Here is a 23,959-nt window from a genome sequence, read left to right on the forward strand (position 1 = left end):
GAATAACATCAACAACTTTGTTCCTACTCAAAGTAATGGCCGAAACCTCCATTGTTTCCATTGCAACGAACCCGGTCACTTCAAGAGGCAATGTCCCAAGCTTGGCGGAGGACATCGCCAAGCGCCTTTCCAAGGAACATGCCGTGGTCAAGGAGCCGCTACCCGAGGAAGAGGAAGAACCGCCTGCATGGCCAATAGGCAAGGAGGTGAAGAAGAAGAAGAGGAAGATCCGACCATGGAATAAGAATTCGAAAGAGCGACAGTCCATGCCGCTTTACACAAAAAAGGGCCGAATTGCCAGTTCTCGGTGATTCAGACACCGTCGGACTATCAAGGTAAAGGTTTCAAGACCCTGATTGATTGTGGCAGTACACATTCCTTTATCTCACCAGCATGTGCAAAAAGATTAGGAATAGCCATAGTAGAAGCACCTACCTTGCTTGTGGAATTGGCAAATGGTCGTGAGGTTACTTGTACCAGGTAAACTGCTAAGGTGGAATTCTTTCTGGGAGGAAAGAAGACTTTCGTTAAATTCAGAGTCATGAATTTAGGTATCCATGAGTGTCTACTCGGAATGGATTGGCTTAAGCCCAACCACGCCCACATTCACTATGGAAAGGGTCAAGTTTCCTTTCGAAACTCTGAAAGGGAATTAGTCACAACTCAAGGTGAGACAAGAGTGCCAAGAATCTAATTGGCCAAAGTATCTCGGATCATAAAAGGAGTCAGAAAAGGATTACCTGTTTACTTGATCAAACTCAACAAGTTAGATCAAAAGCAAGAGTCTCATGAAGGACCTTCTTGGCTAAAGGAATACGCGGACGTATTCCCTGAAGAGTTGACCAAACTTCCACCTCAAAGAGAAGTGGATCATGAGATTAGGTTAGTACCTCGAGCTGCACCAATTGCCAAGAGACCTTATAGAATGTCCATACCAGAAGTAATTGAGCTGAAGGAATAACTCAAGAAACTGTTAGATCAGGGCTACATTCGGCCTAGCAATTCACCGTGGCGAGCTCCAGTACTATTCCAGAAAAAGAAAGATGGGACACTTCGACTATGTATTGATTACCGAGGGTTGAATCAATCAACAGTCAAGAACAAGTACCCTATTCCTAGAATACATGAGCTTCTCGATCGTCTTCAGGGTGCGAAGATCTTCTCCAAGATTGATCTCAGGTCAGGTTACTATCAGATAAGGATCAAGGAAGAAGATATCCCAAAGACGGCCTTCAATACAAGATATGGGCACTTTGAGTTCCTAGTTATGTCATTCGAGCTTACGAATGCACCTGCCACCTTTAATAGGTTAATCCAGGACATCTTTAGGCCATATCTTGATGATTTCGTGCTTGTCTTCTTCGATGACACTTTAGTCTAATCTAAACAGGAAGAAGATCATGAACCTCAACTTTGGATTGTCCTTGAGACAATGAGGTCACATAAGTTGTATGCAAAAATGAAGAAGTGTGCATTCTTCAAGCGTCAAATTGAATATATGGGATTCATAGTATCATCAGAAGGAATATCAGTGGACCCAGCCAAGGTCAGAGATGTGCTTGAATGGCCAATACCAGTATCTGTCAAAGAAATACGCAGCTTTCTTGGATTAACGGGATGGTATAGGGTCTTCATAAAAAACTATGCTTTGATTGCAACACCTCTGATGGATTTACTAAAGAAGCAGACTTCCATTACATGGTCAACTCCCGAAAAAAATAGCTTTGACAGATTGAAGCAAAGTTTGGTATCAGCACCTATTCTAAAACTTCCAGACCTCAATAAGGAGTTTGAGGTAGTAACTGATGCTAGCATTCTTGCCTTGGGGTGTGTACTTATGCAGGAAGGTCATCTAGTAGCATACTCTTCAAGGAAATTGAAGAGTCACGAAAAGAATTATGCTACGCATGATCTGGAATTACTAGTTGTCATCCATGCTCTAAAGCTTTGGAGACGCTACTTGTTGGGTAACAAGTTTACTCTAGTAACCGACCATAAGAGTCTCAAATTGATCTTTACCTAGAACGAGCTCAACATGAGGCAACGTCGGTGGATTGAAGTGTTGGAGGAGTATGACTTTGAAATCAAGTACCGACCAGGGAAAGAGAATGTAGTTGCCGATGCACTTAGTCGCAAGGCATTCCTAAATTCCCTAATCTTGCAGAATCCATCAACGGCTAGATCTCTAGCTACAAAAGTATCTATGCCAAACAACCCTATACTTGAGTTAGCTAGAGAGGAAGCATGCCAAGATTTGGCCTACCAATTAATGCTAAAGGAGATCTCTATCAAGGATCAAAATCAAAAGTTGCAAGCTAAGTATCAGTAATTTTCCATTGATAATGGACTTGTCTACTACAGAACAAGGCTGTGTATACCAGCAAGCCAGTCACTTAAGCAGAAGATAATGTGGGAAGCTCATGATTCCCCTTTCGCAGGACATCCTGGCTATGGTAAGACTCTTAATGCAGTTAGGAAGAGCTACCATTGGGAGAGGCTCAAAGGTGACATTCTCAAATATATCACTGAGTGTTTGTCTTGCCAACATATCAAAGCCGAACATGTCATGATGCCAAGGAAACTGCAACCGCTTGACATCCCCCAAATGAAATGGGAATTCATCAGTATGGATTTTGTTGTAGGCCTACCCCAAGTCCAGGGAGGATACAACTCCATCATGGTTGTAGTTGACATGCTTACTAAAGTTGCACATCTTATTCCAGTAAAGACAAACTATAAAGCCTCTGACATTGCAAGATTGTTTATCAAAGAGATATTCAAGCTACATGGTTTACCCAGAAGAATCATTAGTGATCGAGATTCTTTCTTCACATCACACTTCTGGAGAGCTATCTTTGAAGCTATTGGGACTCAACTCTGTTTTAGCACCACCTACCATCCCCAAATGGATGGCCAAACAGAGCGAGTAAATCAAGTCATCGAGGATATGCTTAGGGCATACTGCTGTCGAGAGCCGAAGAGGTGGATTCAATACTTGCCTTTGGTAGAATTTGGATACAATGCTTCTTATCAGCAGAGCATTCAGATGACTCCTTTCCAAGCATTGTATGGTCATGACTGTCGAAGTCCCCTAAATTTTTCCGATCCAACCTTAAGGGTTGAAGCTTCAAGACAGATGTTGGAAGACATGGATGATCAAATAAAGTCAATAAGACATGACATACAAGTGGCCAAGGATAGACAGAAGGCATATGCAAATTTGAAGCGTCAAGAAAGGGTCTTCGAAGAAGGAGACATGGTCTTCATTCGCGTACGCCCTAAAAAGAGTTCTCTATCCTTAGGAGATTGCAGGAAGCTAAGTCCAAGGTATTGTGGGCCATACAAGATCCTCAAATGCCTAGGACCTAATGCTTATAAACTGCAACTCCTGGAGAACCTAAAAGTTCATAATGTATTTCATATCAGTCTATTAAAAACGTATGTATCTAATCCTAATCACGTACTTGACGACCAACAAGTTGTAATGCCTAGTCAAGGAGTCCTTGAGCTAAGGCATGATAGGATCTTAGATGTTAGGGAGAGACAATTAAGATCCAGAACCTTGAGAGAATGCCTCATCTGGTGGAAAGATTATCCCGAAGAGGATGCCACTTGGGTAGAAGAAGGCACTCTCAACTATCAATACCCCCAGTTTATCTCGAGATGAGGACATCTCGATTTCTCTAAGGAGGGGAGAATGTAATATATCAAATAATTTTTTTTTAAATTTTCCCTCCCGACTGTCGTGCTGTAAGGGGAGGGAAATAGAAATATGGGTTAAGCTCCTTGGTGGAGCTCAGCGCCTTCCACCGCCATGCAGATTGCCACATAAGGAGGGGGAGGATTCCCCTCCCTCCCCTATTTAAGAGAGGTGGTCATGTGAAGAGGGAAGGGAGGTGGTAATTATTGTCACATTACTGACGCTGCAGTCGAGAGGAGGAGTGACGTCGAGGGAGGAGTGGGCCAACGGTTGATGCTGTTGATGAGTGAGGAGAGGAGTGGGGTACTCTGGACGCTGTGTTGCCCTGAGTTGGGAGAGGCCCACATTGCCGCAGCTGAGAAGGAAAGTGTTGGCGTGGAGACAGGAGGAGAGACGGACTGCCGATGTTGCCACTGGAGGAGGAGCCGAGGTGAGGAGGAAGAGGCAGACGAAGAGGACTTCACTGGTGAAAGCCGCTGCTCACAGCCGTCGCAGCACCGCCAACCGTCGTGGAGGTGTTGAACCCCCCCTGCCACGTCAGAGAAGCTTCTTAATAGAAGCTTCTTAAGGGGGGGCTAATTAAGCCCCTTTCACCCCCCTCATGTTCCTTTTTAACACACACCCCCCTAAGCCCCTTTTTACCCCCCCCCTCGTGTCCCCTTTTTACACACCCTCCCCCCCCCCCCCCCCACCCCCCCGTGCTATAAACCCCTTGTGTTACCCTTCATTTCTCCTCCCCCCCCTTTTCACCGCGTATAAATCCCTATAGGGCCTCTTCTTTAGGCTTTGTAAACCTTGCCCTCCTGAAGAAATTAAGACCTTAAAGGTCTTATTACCCCCTTCTCATGGTCAATCCTTAATGATTCCTTGCCTCGAAAGAGAGAAGAAGAGTATTGAAGCAACGGTGGAATTCTAAAAAGGAGTGTAAAGCTGCTTTCACGTTCGAAGGATTACAACTGCGATGCCGCCTAAGAAAGTCCAAGGAGTAGCTGCGGAAGGGTCATCTCCCGGTATCCATGTGGATATCTCACCCCAAAACTAGGTTTTTCCTTCTTAGTTTTATATCGGATTTAATTCAATAATGCAAGATGAATTGTTAGGGATAAGATATATTTTGTCCTAGTTATTTACGATGAAGGAATTTAGTTTAATTGAACATGCAAAATGGATAAAGTATAAACATAGTTTTCCTTCAAATAGCATTATGCATTGAAACGAATTATTAGCAAGATTATTTACCCACTAAAGTAGTATATTTCGGTTAAATCTTGAAGGTATAAAAATTGCATCTTACACCATTAACCCCTATTCTTTTTACAACGAATCATCATAGAAGGTGCAATTCATGAAAGGTTCCTTATGATGCTTAAACTCTAGGACATTATCATTGCTAATTGCATAACTTAGCAAGTGAAAGATTGTTTATTTGGCATGAGTTGTGTTCGCAAGGAAAAACGAAGATTAATTAAATTTACCTAACCTCAAATCGATAAAGTTTAGGATTGAAAAATGAATTGACACATAGATAACAAATCGTGTGGAAGTGATCTCGATATTACCTTCTCAAAGTTGACCAAATTAATATAAACTTAGAAATACCTATGCTTCAAAATATTCATTGGGAATGACTTAATATCCAAGAAACGCTTATACCTTAAATGCTTGCCCACATTCCCTGATTGTAGGGTCAATAAATCGTAAACATAAAAGAACTAGGGTTTGTCCTTGAGTTCTTAAAGGAAATAATAAAACTTAGGAGACCCTAGGTCTGACAAACATCAGCTTAAAGAAACTGAAATGGATTGTTTCATTGCATATTACGATGCAGGACTTGCGCAGCAAGTACGAAGTCATATGGTCTTGTGATTGATTCACAAGAAGAAAGGTTAAAGACCCTCAACAAGGATGGCGGATCCTTACGCAAATTATCTTGCAAGTTGATATATTCTTTGATATCCTTCTAAGTAAGGAGGGTTAAAAACCGGAAACTAAAGTATCCAATGAACTTTAGGGTTGACCAAATTGGGTTAATAGGGTACGCCCTAACCCAGAATATAAAGGATCTTGCCAAGTTGCAAGGCACCCCAGATCGAGTGCTAGATGCATTCAAAAGGAAATATTCCTTCCTTAGCAGTTGCCAACAACAAGATCGATTAATGGAAATGTTTGTGCTTGCTAGAGATTTTAGAGCACTGTTTGATTTATTAATTACAAATTAAATGAATATCTATACTTCAGGTTGAAGGCCTGAAGGGAGAGGCAGCTTCAGTTACCCCCGACTGTCTGCCTGACCCTAACCAAGGGGGTTGTGACCGCGCTGGGAACGTGGACCGAACCCGCCGCGAGAGCTCTCTCCGTTGAGCGCTACTTGGAGCAGGAGGATGCTTGGGTGCCAAGGGGGCTCTGGCCGTAAATCCCTCGCCTTGCGGGTCCTGCACAAGAGGCTAATGGGACTCGGGATTGGATCTCGGGGCACGCATACTAGTCTACGGGTGAAAACTTGGAATAGTGATCCCTGTGGATTGCTGGATAGCCTTCGGGCGGTTTATGGACAAGCCTACGTGCGAAACTCCTTGTATTTCAAAGATAAATATGATAAGATTTTAATAAAGAACTTGTTTAATATTGTTTTTCTATGTCATGTGATAAGATTACGTGAAGGAATCAGTGCTTAACGGATTAATTAAAGAAGCTGATTGTTACATGTCCAATTAATGTGTTAGATAATTACATAACTAAAACTAACCGAGGAAAGTGCGGAGGATGGGCCATGGGTCCGTCCTACGGTTGGGTGGTCCCGGTTGGCTGGGAACGTTTCTCAAAATCACAAGGAATAGTAGGATGATTGTCAAAGGACACGAAAAACAAAAGCGTTGACCTAGAGTTGTCTTAACCGATTTACGTTGTTTTACGGGAACGGAATGGGACTATGCCTTATGGCAAAGAGGTTAAGCTTTGCATCCCTCTCATTTCCCATTCTCCTTGAACCAAGTGCAACGTGAAACCGCTTCGGACCTGGCGTTTCTGTGTCAAGTAGTTCGCTTGGGTCTGATGCTAGTTGCTGTTAGGAAAAGACCAATCAGGAAAACCCTAATTCCGGTCGATCCTAAGTGGGAATGGCCAGAATACTTCCGCTATGTGGCAGAGATCCCGTAACATTCCATGGGAGTGCCGGGCAGAGTTTTCTAGACATCCTTTCCGATGGACTGCTAAGACGTGTCCTGGATGATACTAGTAGACACGTTACAGTCTTGTACAACCAAGTCAATCTCCCTTTGCTTTTCTCGTTCTTCTAGTTAAGAAGAAGGATGGTTCATTCTGCATGTGCATAGATTATCGGGATTTGAACAAGGCTTCTATCAAAAATAGATATCCAATACCAAGGATTGATGATCTTTTGGATGAATTGAAGGATGCCAAGGCCTTTTCAAAGATCGATTTGCGATTGGGATACCATCAAATACGCATGAAGAAGGGGGACGAATACAAGACTGCATTTAGGATGACTAAGAGGGGATTGTATAATTATGCCATTTGGTCTTTCAAATGCTACAGCCACATTCCAAGCTTTAATGAACAAGATACTTCAGCCACTTTTGTTCAAGACAATTTTGGTGTTCTTTGATGACATACTGATATATAGCAAGGACAAAGAAGAGCATTTACAACATGTTAGAGAAGTTTTTGATATATTGAGGAGTCTTAAGTTGTTTGCTAAAGCAACCAAATGTACATTCATGGCCAAAGAAGTAGAATACTTGGGACATATTGTTGGAGAAAAATGGCATCAAGGTTGACCCGAAAAAGGTCCAATGTGTGAAAGATTGGCTTACTCCAACAAAGACCACTTCCTTGAGGGGTTTCCTTGGCTTATCTTCTTTCTACCAAAGATTTATAAATAATTATGCTTATGTGGCTGCATTGTCAACCGATAGGTTAAAGAAAGAAGCTTTCTTTTGGGATGAAATGACTGATAAGAGCTTCAATGAGCTGAAGCAACTCCTCATTTCAGCACCCATATTGGTTTGTCCCGACTTTTCTAAGGTCTTTGTGATCTATGCGAATGCTAGTGGGAGAGGATTGTGGATTGTTTTAGCCCAAGAACATGGTGTCATTGCATATGAGAGCAAAAAATTTGATGAAAAAGAGAGACAAATGCATGTATATGAGCAAGAGATGCTAGCTATACTACATGCAATTAAAAACTGGCATCACTACCTCTATAGAAGTCACTTTCAAGTGAAAAGTGACCACAGGGTGTTGAGTTATTTCCTCTCACAACCCAACTTGTCTCCTAAACAAAGAAGGTGATTGGCAACTCTTCAATCATATGATTTTGAGATAGCATACACGACTGGAAAAGACAATGTAGTGACAGACGCACTCTCTAGGATGTGGGCATGTAATGTATCTACCATCTCCACTATATATAAAGATTGGATAAATGACATACAAGAGGAATATATGATGGAGGAGCATGCTACCACAATAATGCAGAAATCACAGCAAGGGGTAAATGAAGAATATCCAAACTTCAAATGTCATAATGGACTTTTATGGTACAGAGGAAAGGTCTATTTGATCCCTCAAAGCAGTTTTAGACTGAAAGCCTTTCAAGAGATCCATTCTTCCCCCTTGGCTGGTCATCTTAGTCTCTTTAAGAATTTTGACAAAGTGCACAAGAGTTTCTATTGGAAAGGCTTATGGCAGGATGTGAAGGAGTATGTTTCTCATTGCTTGGAATGTCAACAAAATAAAGATTCTTCTTTATTACCAGTTGGCGGTCTCCTTCAACCTTTGCTACCCCACAATAAAAATGAGCCAACATTTCAATGGACTTCATTACGGGCCTTCCTATCACAAGGCATGGTTGGAATAGTATTTTTGTTGTGGTGGATAGAATTACCAAATTGGTCCATTTTATTCCAACCGAGACACAATTTTTAGCAGAGGAAGTAGCCGGTCAATTCATGGAAGGAGTTTTTAAGTTACATGGTATGCCCTTGAGGATAGTGTTAGATAGAGACACTAGATTCATGGGATATTTTTGGAAGGGTTTGTTTACTTCCATGGCACTACTCTTACACCTACTACGGCTTACCTCCCTTAAACTAATGGTCAAATTGAGAGGGTTAATCGATGGGTGGAAGTGTACTTAAGACACTTTTGTCATGGCACACAATCATCTTGGGATAATTGGTTGCATCTTGCTGAATTTTGCTCCAGCAACACATATCATATGAACATTGGGATGGCTCCTTTTGAAGCACTTTATGGATACAAGGTTCAAATTCCTTCATTCATGTTTCATGAAGACGTGAATCCACAATCGAAGGATGAGTTAGAAAGAATGGAGATGCTTATGAAGCAATATAAAGAAAACATACAAAAGGCACAAGATGTCATGAAGTCCTATATACTGATGATAGGTAGAGGCACATGGAGTTTGATGTTGGAGATTCGGTCTTCTTGAAGGTGCCCGAGTTTCATTATGCATCCCTTAAGGGTGGAAGTAACAAGTTAGCTCACAGATTTTATGGCCCATATTTGGTGTTGGAAAAGATTGGAGAGCTTGCATATAAGCTCCAATTACCCTCAACTACTCGCATACATGATGTTTTTCATGTATCACAATTGAAAAAGTATATTGGGCAGGATGTACAAGTTATTGAAGAGCTTCCACCACTTGATGAAGATGGACTGATTGTCTATGAACCTGAGAAGATTATTGGGAAGCGTGAAAAGGTTCTTAGGAATCAAACTCTCACTGAAATTTTGATCAAATGGAAGGGGCTACCTATGGAAGACTCCACTTGGCAACCCTCTTCTTAATTGGACGCTTCTCCATGGCTTTTGCAAGATGAATGATCATAATCTGTGCAGGGATAGCTTCCTATTTTAAAATACTATTATTGATTAAATTGCCTTAATGACATCAAAAAGTGATCATGATGGTATGGGATCATGCCTCAAGGTGTGTATTTCATTTCTACTCTTCAAACACTGAATTTAGACACTCTAGTTAAAAGTTATGGAAAATCTACTGATGCAGCCCTATTTGGACAACAAGCAGTCAATTCACTATTTCAGGTTCATTATGATGTTTCTTCACACAAAGTGCTTCCACATGCTTATGGATATTCATCGACATAATTTGCTTCATTATTGACTTGCCTACTACTTCATTATCTTTAGTTTTGAGGACAAAACATCTCTAGGAGGGGATGATTTGTAATGAAGCTTGTAATGAAGCAAATTATCAACATGAGAGTAAAAGCCTATTCAACGTATAAAACTTTGTAAATACTTGAGCCAAGAGAAAGAGGACTAAGGGTTTAGTATAAAATGTAAGAAGTGCTAATGTAGCATCATTCTTTGGAATTATAAAAAAATTCATCCTTCTTGTCTTTCACATTCTTGTACTTGGATGACAGCCCATGGCTACATTGTGCTATGGTAATGGAAGTTGTTCCATGGCATGGCCATGCTAGAATCTCACTTTAGTTTGTTTTTCGTCATTTTTAGTTTCGAATCTTTTTTATTTCTTGTTCATTTCCATTGATGGATTAGACTTCTTTTACAGTGAATATGCAAAATATGACGCCACCATTATTCTTTATTCTGGAAGCCGTCAGATTCATGCCTTTCACTTCGAAACATTGATGCTACAATCAAAATGGCTACCAATTGACAACCACAACCACCATTACTGCCTACCTGAAATTCTTATCAGTGATAGACTATTTTCAAATTTTAGCTTCATCCTCCTTTTCATTAGTCAATGTGGCATTCTTGGTGACAAACTGATCAAGACCAGCCATAGCAACAATGTTTCCACAAGGGACATCCTCCACAGACTCTTACCTCCTACCCATCCAAATAACTGTCTCATGTACACTCTTCACATAAAGACCCTTCTTCTGGCCAAGCACATAATTGAGTCCCATGATTCTAACCTTTATTCTTGTTGACCCTTCCAAAATACACTCGGCTTGCTATTTGAATAAGGCGCAGCATGCCCAAGTATAAACACCATGTCAAACTAATCCACTTCACATGATCTTTCATTCATAATCCATGTCATGTTTACTTAAGTTTGTAGACGCGTTTTGAGATTCTAGTTCCAAGGAGTAATGCTGCACAAGCTTCATGTAGATCCATAATCTTCTTCCTTTTCAAAAATAGCCCACAATGAAAGTGAACATCACAATTTATACACTCATGGATACGCTTGCAACATTTGCCAAGACCCTCCCTTTTTTGAATCGTATCATACTTTTGATTTTAACACTATCTTCAACTAATCATGTAGCTTCGAGAACCCATATACCTCTTCTCATGTACCTATTTCTTCTCAATGCAATGTGTCCTAGCAAGATTATATGCTTTGGAATGGAACTTCATGCCCAGTCATTCATGATTTGAGAAATGTGGAGTGTAGGATCCATGATATGCGACCAATCACTCAATGCTCACACGAAAAATAATGGATGCACTTGAAGAAATTGTGCCTAGCCAATCTACATGCGTTCATGTGTCATGCAAAGTGCAAACAGAGTTCCTTGTTATTTAGATCCTTAACCTCACCTCTCAACTTTCAGCAAGGAAATATGTCACACTCCGCTCCACCCATCCAAATTCGTTCAATCTCTCTAGAATTGATTGTCCTCAAGATGTTGACCAAATAAAAACAACCTATCTCACAATTGGTAGCGTCCTTCACGACCCTTTGACTCACCCAACCACCTTACACACTCAACCAGAGGTTCCTAAACTTTGTGATGAACATCCCAAATATCGTGCATGCAAGAAATGTGCGTGCTTAATCACAGGTGCTATATTTATTGCATATAGCTACAGCGGACCCCATGCCATGCTAGTGCTCAATGATAGTGCAAAACATGCATAATCCCAACCCATGGCATCATAGTATTTGAACAATTCAAGAGACGACACCCGAGTGTAGTGCACTAGACAAGTGCAACGTGAAGTGCTCATGAACCCATAATCCCCGTGATGTACAGGAGTTTCAACAAGAAAACAAACATGTTTCACAATGTTTAGCAACTATTGGCAAACTCCAGCTTCAACCTATCAAAAAAATACTAAGCTCGACCAAGGCTATTAAGTTTCACACTCAACAAACCAAACAAAAAGACAAAAACAAATCCTACACTAGATAAACACATAAATCCAATTACAAAACAACAAAGCAATCAGTCACGCAAACAACTATGCTAGTAGAATCTAAACCTAACTATAGTTTAATTAGGAGTTTTTAGTTTTCACAAAAAGGGTTGACATATTTAGCCCTCCCCCTAGTCTGCAAACATTTATGTGTAGCAGTTTCTCATAAAATGATGAAATATTTATGAGCCAATCAAAAATCTAATCCAACAATCTATCCACAATCTTCTCAACAAACTCAAATAGCACATCTCTCTCAAACAACTCCTTTATAGATAGACAAAACTCAACCATTAAATTCTCATCAAAATCCTTGAGACAATCCTCACCATCTAAGGAAATTACATCATCCTTCAAAATCTTCAAATCCCTCAAATCCCAACCATAATCCAAAAGATTCAAATCCTTCAAATTGCAACCACACTAAAAAATGTTCAAATTCCACCCATCCTCCCTACGAAAAACCATGTTACTTCTAGAGTCTCTAAGTAAGGTTTTGACCCTTTCTTTCTTGCCAATCTCAAACTCATCCACTAATTTATCCACAACTTCTCCTAAAGATACTATGCAAGGATCTCCCAACTCAATCTCCAAATCAAACACAACATCAAAAGGATTCAACTTTGGACTCACAACACCACAAGAACCAATAACATCAACATATGGGGTCACTCCAAGACACCCACCCACATCACTCAACTCATCAACAATACAAGACTCCATCAAGTCTTTCACACACAAAGAGTGGTAAACACCTTCCATAGTATCCTTACAAGAAGCCTCACAAGAAACTTCCACATCCACATCATCACAAACAACATCTTCACAATGCAACAACTTTGGGTCAATAACCTCAACCAAAGACTCCTCAACTACCAATTCCCCAACTACCTCCTTACAAACCCCTTCCAACTCTATTTCCTTGGTTTTAAACCTCTCTCCCCTCAAATTTTCAATTCTTGTCAAAGCCTTAGTCAAATTCTCTCTCACATCCTCATCGATGTCACTCTCAAGGTCCTCAAAACCCCAATCAGAATCTTCACAAACTTCAGGAGAACTCAAAGAAACTGAAAGACTATCAGATGAAGTTTTCTCTTCAACATTGTTGCCAAAATCAACCAAACAATCATCCACACATCTATCAAGAAGCATGAGGTTAGGTCTACTCAAAACTACATCATCAGCACCCAAACAAAAGCCTCTCCAAGGCTACTCAAACCATCACCAACCAACTCACAAGACTTATCAAAGTCAAAAACACCAACACCAAAATCACAACAAGAGTCAGAACCCAAAACCTCAATACTTTCTTGAGCAACAAACTCATAACAAATCCCAACAAACTCATCAATAAACAAATTTAAACCCTCAACTTCATCTTGAAAACTTACAGCTTCTAGCCCCTCCCCCTCTTGATCTTCTAACAAACTCAAATATTCATCCTCTATTCTCTCTTCTTCTCTCAAACAATTAGGTCCATCAAGACAAATACACTCATTCTCAAAGTTGTCTCTACTCTCCTTAGTAGTCCCAAGACTTTCAGAACTTCCATCACTCCTTTCCTCATCAAAAATATAAAAAATCTCTTGACTCTCATCCTCTCTCAAAGAACACGAAAACTCTTGATCCTTAGAACAATATGGTCTCTCATTTTCTTCTTTACAACTCAGCTCCATCTGTAGCTCATCTCTATAGTCCTCAAGCTCGAAAGTATCATCATTCGATCCCTCCTCTTTAGTTAAATCACTAATCACTAGACTAGAAGTATCCATGGTCAATGATTATGAATTCACACTCCTAGATTCATCACTTCAATCAAACAAACAAGTATTTTTCTCCTCAACCACCCTAGGAAATTTCTCCTCATAGACATCAATTGATTTCTCACAAGTCAACTCGTCCCTTCTAAATAGAGAATATAGTATACCTCTCTCAGGATCGGCATAACTAACTCTCTTCTCCTAAAAAACTTTTCTCTCAGCTTTGCCTTGAACTCAACCTTTCCCTTGGTTCATCAAACCCTAACTCTTTCTTTGTTTTGGTCTGTCTCTCTTGATATTTAGCTATCTTCACCCCTTCCTCAAAAGTCTTAGGGTTCTTAACCTTTAGTTTTCACTCTCCAATCTTCTAATTTCAACCCATTTACAAAATACATTATTTTCAACATAACTAGGGCTGTCTCACCTTTTGACAATGTCAAAATCCATCGATTCCACAATGTTTTGAAATCCATCGATTCTAGAAGCCGTCTGATCTATGCCTTTCACTTTGAAACATTGATGCTACAATCAAAATGGCTACCAGTTGACAACCACAACCACCATTACTGCCTACCTAAAATTCTTAATTGGACGCTTTTCCATGGCTTTTGCAAGATGAATGATCATAATCTGTGCAGGGATAGCTTCCTATTTTAAAATACTATTATTGATTAAATTGCCTTAATGACATCAAAAAGTGATCATGATGGTATGGGATCATGCCTCAAGGTGTGTATTTCATTTCTACTCTTCAAACACTGAATTTAGACACTCTAGTTAAAAGTTATGGAAAATCTACTGATGCAGCCCTATTTGGACAACAAGCAGTCAATTCACTATTTCAGGTTCATTATGATGTTTCTTCACACAAAGTGCTTCCACATGCTTATGGATATTCATCGACATAATTTGCTTCATTATTGACTTGCCTACTACTTCATTATCTTTAGTTTTGAGGACAAAACATCTCTAGGAGAGGATGATTTGTAATGAAGCAAATTATCAACATGAGAGTAAAAGCCTACTCCAAGTATAAAACTTTGTAAATACTTGAGCCAAGAGAAAGAGGACTAAGGGTTTAGTATAAAAGGTAAGAAGTGCTAATGTAGCATCATTCTTTGGCATTATCAAAAATTTCATCCTTCTTGTCTTTCACATTCTTGTACTTGGATGACAGCCCATGGCTAAAATTGTGCTATGGTAATGGAAGTTGTTCCATGGCATGGCCATGCTTGAATCTCACTTTAGTTTGTTTTTTGTTGAAAGCTGGATTTTAGGGCAGAAAATGGGCCTAAAAAATGGGGAAAAATGTGGAATTTAGCAAAAAAATCTTCAATCACGAAGGCGGCGCCTCGACCTAAGACGATTTTAAGCGTCAAGTGCTGGGAAGGCGCCCGTGCGACACTTCCGAATTTTTAGTAATTTTTTCGTGTGCCTGTGCGAGTCAGGGAAGTTGCCGGCCATTCCAGGATGCCGAGATGGATGCCCAAAATTTTTCGGAATGGAATTCGGACACCGGACGTGGGAAAGGCCGGAAAAAAGGCCAGAAATGAAAAGGTGGACATGAAGGGGGTCAAGAGGGGTGCCTCTTGGGACCCCCCCCCATTTTTTTCAAAAACAGCCCACGGTGTCAAAGAGTTTACTATTTATGATATGAATCATGGGATTCTTATGAACACAAGAAGAGTTTCACTGGAAGTTATATGAGAAATTTGCATACAAAATTCAGGCATTGTTATTCAATAACCACCTTAGTTATACAAGTTCCTTTGTATTTAGCATATAATTTGCAGTTATACCATATACATTTATGAAAAATAAGTCTATGGGAACCTATAACTTGGATATCTGGAAGTAATTGACAGTCTGCTGGATAAATCACATTAATTCAGGTACAAAAGTATGGACAAAACCTAAAAATGTTGCCAAAAACTGTCAAAAGTCCACTAGGTCCACATGGGACAAAAAATAACTGGCTTAGGTGACCAGCAAGTGACCTAGGCTGGTCAAAAAGTGACCACGGATAGAGCAGAGAGCAGCCCGCTTTTTTCGGCGCAAAATGCGGGCTGCACTGACTGAGGGAAATTGGAAGAAAGCTGGAGCTGAGATGCATGAAATGGAGCATGCAAGCTGAAGATTGATAGGCTGAACTACTGAAGATGTAAATATGGTGAGAGCTCCACTTCTCTGCCTCTTTGGTCTGACGAAAATGCATGCTGATACTGTCTATAAAAGAGGGGAAATCTGAGAGAAGAGGATTCAGCCTGCTCTTATGCACGATTTCTCTCATCTTCTCTACCTTATTCTTGGTCCAATGAAGCCCAACTTGCGCCCAAGTACTTGAGCGACTTCGGGGCAAGCAAAGGGTGAGGATATTGAAGACTTATGGACTGTTATGGGTTGAAATAACCAGTCATAAACAGGGCAGCCCACTATTTTGATCTATTTTTATGAGCAAACATGGGTTTTTTATGGTTGTAATAGAGGAAAATGACCTCTTTTCTTCAGGACATTGTTCATAGATGATCAAAATTGCTTCTTCTTGAGTTTATGCACTCATTTTGAATTTGTTTATGGGTTGGAATTTTCTGTTTTAAAACAGGGCTGAAGCTAAAATTATTCTTTTCCCATTCATTTCATGTATCTTTGGCCCAAATCTTGGATGCATTTGATTCTATCAACAATATACTTGACCCAAAGGATTGAAATCCATCTATGTATATGAAATAAATGCCATTAGAGCTTGCATTTGACATTATAAATGAATTAGAAATCTGAAAATATCCTTTATGAAATGATGTATGCATCGTGAAGCATTTAATGTAATCAAAATAGTCTTATTCCTTCTGTTCATGTATGCTAAATACAAAGTGAGAAGGCTTGAATTCCTCTTCCGTACCTAAATTATTTCTAAACCCCGAATCTCATTAAAACCCAATCCATTTTTTTCCTTTCTGAATCTTGAATCCTAAACTTTTCTTTTGCACTAAAAGCCCCGGTGGTAGACCTTCAACTCTTAACGCGATGACAATGGGCTGTTTTGAACGAAGCGGCGCTGATCAAAACGACCCCCCTCCCCACGATGTGATTTTTTGGCTGAAAGTAAGCCATAGATCAAATGTCAGCAGGCAATTCTACATTTCTTGCCGATCATATTGCCGCCTCTCGCGTAGACAATGATGGCCTGGTTGGAGAGAGAGAAACTCAGTCTTTCTCTCTCCTCTAAGGGGCGGTGCACGCGGGAAGAAGAAAGAAGAAGAAGGAATGGCGGATGCTTGTCCATCGGATTGCTCCATGAATGAAGAGGGGCTGGAGACGGCAATGTGGGGTCATGCTGAGCATTAAATGCATGCTGGAAATCAGTCCCGTAACCAAGAACAAAAAACCAAAACCCGAAAATAAGCGGTAGTGCTATTTTTACAAAGAAAAATGTTTTTTTATATTATTTGCTTTATGAAACCTTGTTCATATGGGATGAAAGTTCGTTATGATATTGTTTTCCATGAGTTCCAACTGTTTGCAACCTAAAAATTGGAAAATACAAGGCTACATGGCCGGAATTAGTGTCAAAATATATGGAAAACACGCGTTTTAAGGGTAAAATTGGGGTTTTGCTATATAAATGAAAAATATGATATGTCACACCAACTAAATTTGAGTTTTTGCCATTAATGAACCTAAGGGCCATAGCCCACAATCAATTTTTAGTTTTAATCATTATTTATTAAAGAAAAATAGGAAAAAATACCCAAAAATGGAAAAAATGGGTTTAAAATTAGGGAAAAATAGAAAACGGGATGAGGAAAATTATGGAAAATTACATCTATGTTTTTGCAATGTATAACAATGGCAAAGCACGAGGTTGGCCTTGGTTTGTCCCTGTTTCTATGTTTCGTGCGTATTTATCGTTCTTTTAAAAGGGAAAAAATGCATAGAAGCCCTATCTAACCGATCAATGATGCAAAATGCTAAGAGTTGGATGAAGAGGGGCTGAAACGCTGAAAGATAAAGAAAAGATTTGATTTATGCATTGCACTTGGCATATAGGAAACGGTTTAAATAAAGAGGATGGTAGCATGAGCATATGGCTCGGCGCCTCCTTTCAATGCAACACGCACTAGTAAAATTCATGGAAAGGAATGCTTTATGCACCATTCACGATGCTGATTTTTCTTTTTTGTGAGCACATAGTCATACACGATTCGCATTAAGCATAATAATAAAAAGTTATCAGAAAATCCTCTTGGATGCATGGCACCTGTTTTCCTTAGGTTCTGACCAACGATGAGCATGAGGGGATGTCCTAAGCTGTAGGTTAGTCATTGGGTCCTAAGGGGAAAGTGTAGTGAGGAATGGTACATCCTGGAATGTAAAACATCGGTACCTTGAGAGGAGTATGTGCAGAGATGTTCTATATGTTTAGCAATGCATCAAAGGGCCAATCCCTGCAATGTAGGAGAGCTGCAGTGGGGCCACGGTGGTTTTACCGTGAGGTTGCCTCCATATGTGTGTGATCGTGGCATTGCCAATAAGTATGGGGTATCCCTCTAAGGAGTTTAAGAGAAACGTTGGACTATAAACTATAAACGCATAGATTAAGCTTTAGGGCAGGTTGTCCTTTAGCATTAGATTGACGCTCCTAGTCCGCGAGGCCGTGAGGGTGTTTGTGTGTCATGAGCATGAGGTCCAGCTAGTGCCATAGCCAGTGCCAGCCCATTTCAGGTCCCATCAATGGTGCATCTGCCGGGAGCTACCAATAAGTGGTGGTTCTCGAATTTAGGGTTTCTAGGGACCAAAAGAAAGTTGGTTTATGTCCTCTGAAAAGGATCGTGAAGCCGAAATCCAAAAAGCAGAACGTGCTGAGAGGGCTAGACGGCGGTTAGAGATCGTAAGTCGTTATTCTGCTCAAAGGAGTAGCCCAATACGTATAAGAGGCAGTGGTCTTAGTAACCCAATTGCCCCACATAGTCTGTTAGGTGCTGGAGGAAGCGTAAGTTCTTCCTCTCTTCCACCAAGTCTACCCACTTCAAGTGGGGGTGTGATTCCATCGGTTCAAGCTCCTATTGCTAATCCGATTGTCACCATGGCACAATCCATTGCAATTCCTGCCGGGATGCCGGATTTACCAACCTTAGGAGTTCCCTTGCCCATTTTTAATGGGTTAGCCAAAGAGGATGCAAAATTTCATATTTGTGAGTTCCAAAGATTGATGTTCAATTATCACATCCAAGATGAGGGACATCTCATGATGTTCTTTAATATGACGTTAAAAGGAAGGGCTGCAGTATGGCATCACAGCATAGAGTCTGGGACCATAACCACAATTGATAAACTCTATGCAGCTTTCCGAGGAGAATATGCCCCTGAACGAGGTGGCCAATATTGGTTGCGTGTCTTGAATGTAACACGTCAAGACCCTCATGAGAATGTGAAAGCATATGCCAAGAAGCTGAAGGAAGTATTTTGTAAGTTACAAACTTACATTCCCATTCCACCGGCTGCCCAATTGCAATACTTTTGGCATGGGTTGGATTTTAATATCCAAGTACAATTGAGCAGTGTAGCCTTGGCAGATATAGACACCGCTATTACGTGGGCAGAGGGAGTAGAAGCACGATTACAAATGGCCTACTCCTCTCGAATGAATGTTAATGCAGGTTTAGTACCTGGAGGAAATCCATCATTGAGACGAATGGAAGTCAAGGGATGCCTATGACTAACCGTAATGGGAGAGGGAGCGTGGTTCAGAATGTACCTTTGCTGCCAGCTCCCCCTAGTGTGACTATGCCTATGGCAAGTCAGTTGGCTCTACCAAATGTTGGAGGCCAAGTTGCGAATTCTAATGTTGTTCCTGTGGGTCAACAACCAATGCCAAATCAGATTGTTAGGCCAATGGAACGATAGCTCGACGATCGAGGATATGAGTCGAGTGCATCTAATGTCCTTGGCGAAGTTAAGGATATGATGAAGCATTATATCAACATGATTTCCGAACAATATCGACAAATAGCTGTCGACGTTAATTTCTTGAAGAAGCAACAGAATCTGATAGGGAGTCAACGCCCTGAAGAGGGTGGACCCTCAAGATTCAGTTGTAAGTGGTGTGGTGGACAGCATTTCCCTAGAAACTGTCCAAATGTTAAATGTGACATTTGCGAAAAGTTGGGCCATTTAGCTGCTACCTGTTGGAGTAAGATTAGCTCCCTCCAACAAGGGAGTAAACAGCCAGGCCCAGTGAATCATAGAGCGCAAGGAAATAACTTGCAGCAGAATGATGCACCAAGACAAATATTGCAGAGGGGAAAGACCACTGTAGAAGAGTTGCCACAAGGCAACGGAGTCAGCCTTATTGAGGCTGTACGAGTCAATGATGCTAAAACCTCTAACTTAAGAGTCGTGACAAGAGGCCAAAAGACTAAAGAGGTTGATAAAGATCATGCAAAACCGGTTGAGGGAAACCCTAAGCAAGGGGATAAGGGGACGCAAATCCAAAATCCTAGCATGGAAGGTGGACCTCTAAGGCCCGTTGACAAGAAAGTCGATCCTAAGAAGGATGAGGAAGTGCCAAGAAAGAAGGCAAGAGCCAAGAAAGAAGCACCAAAACCGGTCCAAAGACCAAAAGAGAGGATGGTTTGACTACGTGTCCTTGATTCAAGAATTCCGTGACATCTTTGCTTGGAGTTATGATGAGCTGAGAGGCATTTCTCCCAGCCTGGCTATTCATACTATTCCTGTAAAAGAAGGCAGTTGTTCTGTGTGTCAGAAAGTAAGGCGTATGCCTTTTGAACTGAGGGACGGGCTGTTTGAGGAGTTACAGAAGTTACGGAAAGCTGGTTTGATCTTCCTTGTTCAGCACATAGAGTGGTGTTCACCAGTTGTTATCAGGAAGAAGAAAAACAATCATATCCAACTATGTGTAGATTTTAGGGAGCTGAATAAGTAGACAGTTAAGGATTACTACCCGTTGCCGTTTATTGACCAGATTTTGGATCAATTAGCGGGTAGGGAAATATATTCGTTTATGGATTGCTTTGCAGGATATAACCAGATGGCAATTGCAGAAGAGGACAAGTTGAAAACAACTTTTATCACTGTCTTTGGTACTTTTGCGTACCATGTGATGGCCTTTGGTTTGTGCAATGCACCTAGATCATGGCAACAAACAGTAGACAATACCTTTGGTGACATCTCCCCAAATGAGTTGAAAGTATTTATTGATGACCTGGGGGCAGCCACTGTAAGGGAAAGGATGTTGATTATCTTAAGAAAATGCTTTGAGCGCTGCAGACAATTTTGTATCACTCTTAATCCACGGAAGTGTGTCTTTGGAGTACCTTATGGGCTATTGCTAGGTCATGTGGTCAGTTCAGTGGGAATCACAACAAACTGACCCTAAAAAGATCAAGGTCATAGTTGCTATGAGTCCACCACCCACTCCGAAAGAGGTTCATAGCTTTCTGTTCGTCGATAGGGTACTATCGGAGGTTTATAAATTCCTTGGCAGAAAGGACGTTGCCATTAACAAATTTATTATCCTTTAGATGTCTATTTGAATGGAGCGACCCTTGTAGGGTAGCTTTCGAGGATGTGAAACAAGAGCTAGTAAAAGCACCTATTCTAAAAGCACCTAAAAGAGGCGAGGTGTTCTATATATTTTCAGCAGCCACCATGCATAGTATCAGCTGTTGCTGCTTAGCCCAAATCTGGGAGGAAAAGTGGTATCATCCGATAGCTTTTGCTAGTCGAAAATTGGGCATTTCAGAGATTAACTATACCTACATGGAGAAGTTGTGTCTTGCGATGGTCTTTGGGACTAAGAAATTCAGACACTACATCCTCTATGAAAAGGTAGTGTTCTATACGAAGGCGGAAGGGCTGAGATTGTTGATGAGCTGAAGGAAGTGATATTGAGGAAATGTTTAAATTTGATACAGCTTCCATTCCATCTTGGTATGCTGCTATTACACATTATCTATCAACAGGAGAGACTAGAGCTGGTTTGTCAAAATTAGAAAAGAGGAAAATCAAACAACATGCATTGAAGTTTTCCTTGATCGTAGGGACACTATATAAGCAGGGTGTTGATGATATCTATCGCCGATGTGTGATGCCTGACGAGGTTCCTTTCATCTTGGAAGAGTGCCATGACTCTGCATGTGGAGGGCACTTTGCGGGACGGTTGACGGCGCAAAAAGCTTTAAGAGCTGGATATTGGTGGCCATCTATCTTCCAAGATTCCTTTGAGTATGTCAAGAGATGTGATACCTGTCAAAGACATGACAGCCGAGAGAATAGGAAACGACCACTTACGCCTATCATGGCTATCCTTCCATTTGAGAAGTGGGGCATTGATTTTGTGGGTCCTATTACCCCATCGTCTACTACCTAGAAGAGGTACATTATAGTAGCCACTGATTATTTTACAAAATGGTCAGAAGTGCGGGTGACGAGGTAGGACAATGCAAAAGAGACTATAAGTTTCCTTTTAAAGCAGATTATCTACCGTTTCGGTCCCCCGAAGGAATTAGTGTCGGACCGTACTATTTCGGGGAGGGATGTGTAGGTGCTATTCTATTTTATCTCGTTAGGCCAAGAGGGCCGATCAAGTTTTGTAGTGAAGTACTCTATTTCATTAGGCCAAGAGGGCCAGTCGTCTGTTTAGTGTAGGTACAATTAATGGTTTCTTGTTTTAGTTTTGTGCTAGACAGGTTTGGAAGAAGAGCTTAGAAGGAGCCTTTTGTTGCGCGGAAGCTTCTCGTGGCCCTATCCAGGTGATATCTATCCTTTATGAGTACCGTGGTTTTATGCTATATGTGTCTGTGTACTTGTAGGGGATTTTTCTTTCCTTGTTGGGGACCGGAGTCCAAGGCATGAAGTCCCAGGCTTAGGTTAGGTATGGCTGAGGGAGGTCTGAGTAGTCGTTGCCTCCTGTAAAGACATTGCCAAGCATCAAAAGACCTGTTTTAGAAGGGAGTCCTAGAGACCCTGTTCTACCAGCCTGCGAGGAAGTCGTTCTAGGAGTTCTTGTTAGTTGTGAGGCAGTTAGAAAACCCTGGCCGGCAGAAGCAAAATAATGAGGATAGCAGAAAAGAAACCATGAATATCCAAAAGGAAATAAAAATATACAGAGATGTGTAAAAAGGGGTTCTAACCCCTATGAAAATAGAAAAGAAAAGAAATGAAATTTTATCAGCAGTTGATTATCGCCTAGTGAAGGCCTGGTAGGTTCCTGGGGACGAGTCAGACCAGGGGCCGATGCCTTGTCTTCCTAGGGGTGGCTTCTCGCTAGAAAAGAAAAAAGTAAGGAAGGTAAGAGCGAAAATAAAAGTGAGCGTCAGAAAAGGATTGAGTGTTGCCTTGCGAGGGCTTGGTAGGTTCTTGGGTACCGAGACAGGACCTGAGGCCGATGTCCTGTTCTCCTTGGGTCACTACGCTCAGCTCCCTCCTTTTTACATGCCTGAGTTTGGAAAATAAAACCCTAAAAGAAGAAATCTGCTAAAAGAAAATACTTCTTGATTAGGCTATAGGAGTCCTCGCCTAGCAGGAGCTCCTGGTTGTGTTGTCCTTGGTTAGGCAGGTAGTTCAGACCACCACTTAGGGCAACCTCTTTGATAGTTTTTTTAGTTTGGTCGTGTTGGAGCAGTTGGTTAGTGACTAGCTTCAGACCTTCTATCAGATTATGCTAGGCCTACTCCTTGTGGATGTCATGCCTTGGTTTTGTCAGGGGGTAGGGTGAGCATTGTGTTGTGTTTAGTATATCTATTTTGTATAAGCTTGATGCTTCCTTTGGTTGTTTTGTGCAGATCTGTTGTGGGATTCAACGGGTTGAGTCGCCCTATCCCGTGGTCGCCAATGAAAGCTAGATTTAAGGGTGGCAAATTGGCCTAAAAATTGGAAAAAAATGTGAAATTTAGCAAAAAAATGTTCAATCATGAAGGCGGCGCCTTCACCTAGGACGATTTTAAGCGTCAAGTGCTGGGAAGGTGCCCGTGCGACACTTCCAAATTTTTAGTAATTTTTTCGTGCACCTGTGCGAATCAGGGAAGCTGTCGGCTAGTCCAGGATGCCGAGGCGGACGCCCAGAATTTTTCGGAATGCAATTCGGACACCGGACGCAGGAAAGGCCGGAAAAAAGGCCAAAAATGAAAAGGTGGACATGAAGGGGGTCAAGAGGGGTGCCTCTTGCGACCTCCCCCCCCCCCACCCCCATTTTTTTCGAAAACAGTCCGCGGGCTGTTCTGAACGAAGCGGCGCTGATCAAAATGACCCCCCCCTCCCCCCCACGATGTGATTTTTTGGCTGAAAGTAAGCC

This window comes from Lygodium microphyllum, chromosome 20 (genome assembly GCF_053477565.2).
Source record: "Lygodium microphyllum isolate KBCC chromosome 20, Lygodium_microphyllum_v1.1.10, whole genome shotgun sequence".
Classification (NCBI taxonomy): domain Eukaryota; kingdom Viridiplantae; phylum Streptophyta; class Polypodiopsida; order Schizaeales; family Lygodiaceae; genus Lygodium; species Lygodium microphyllum.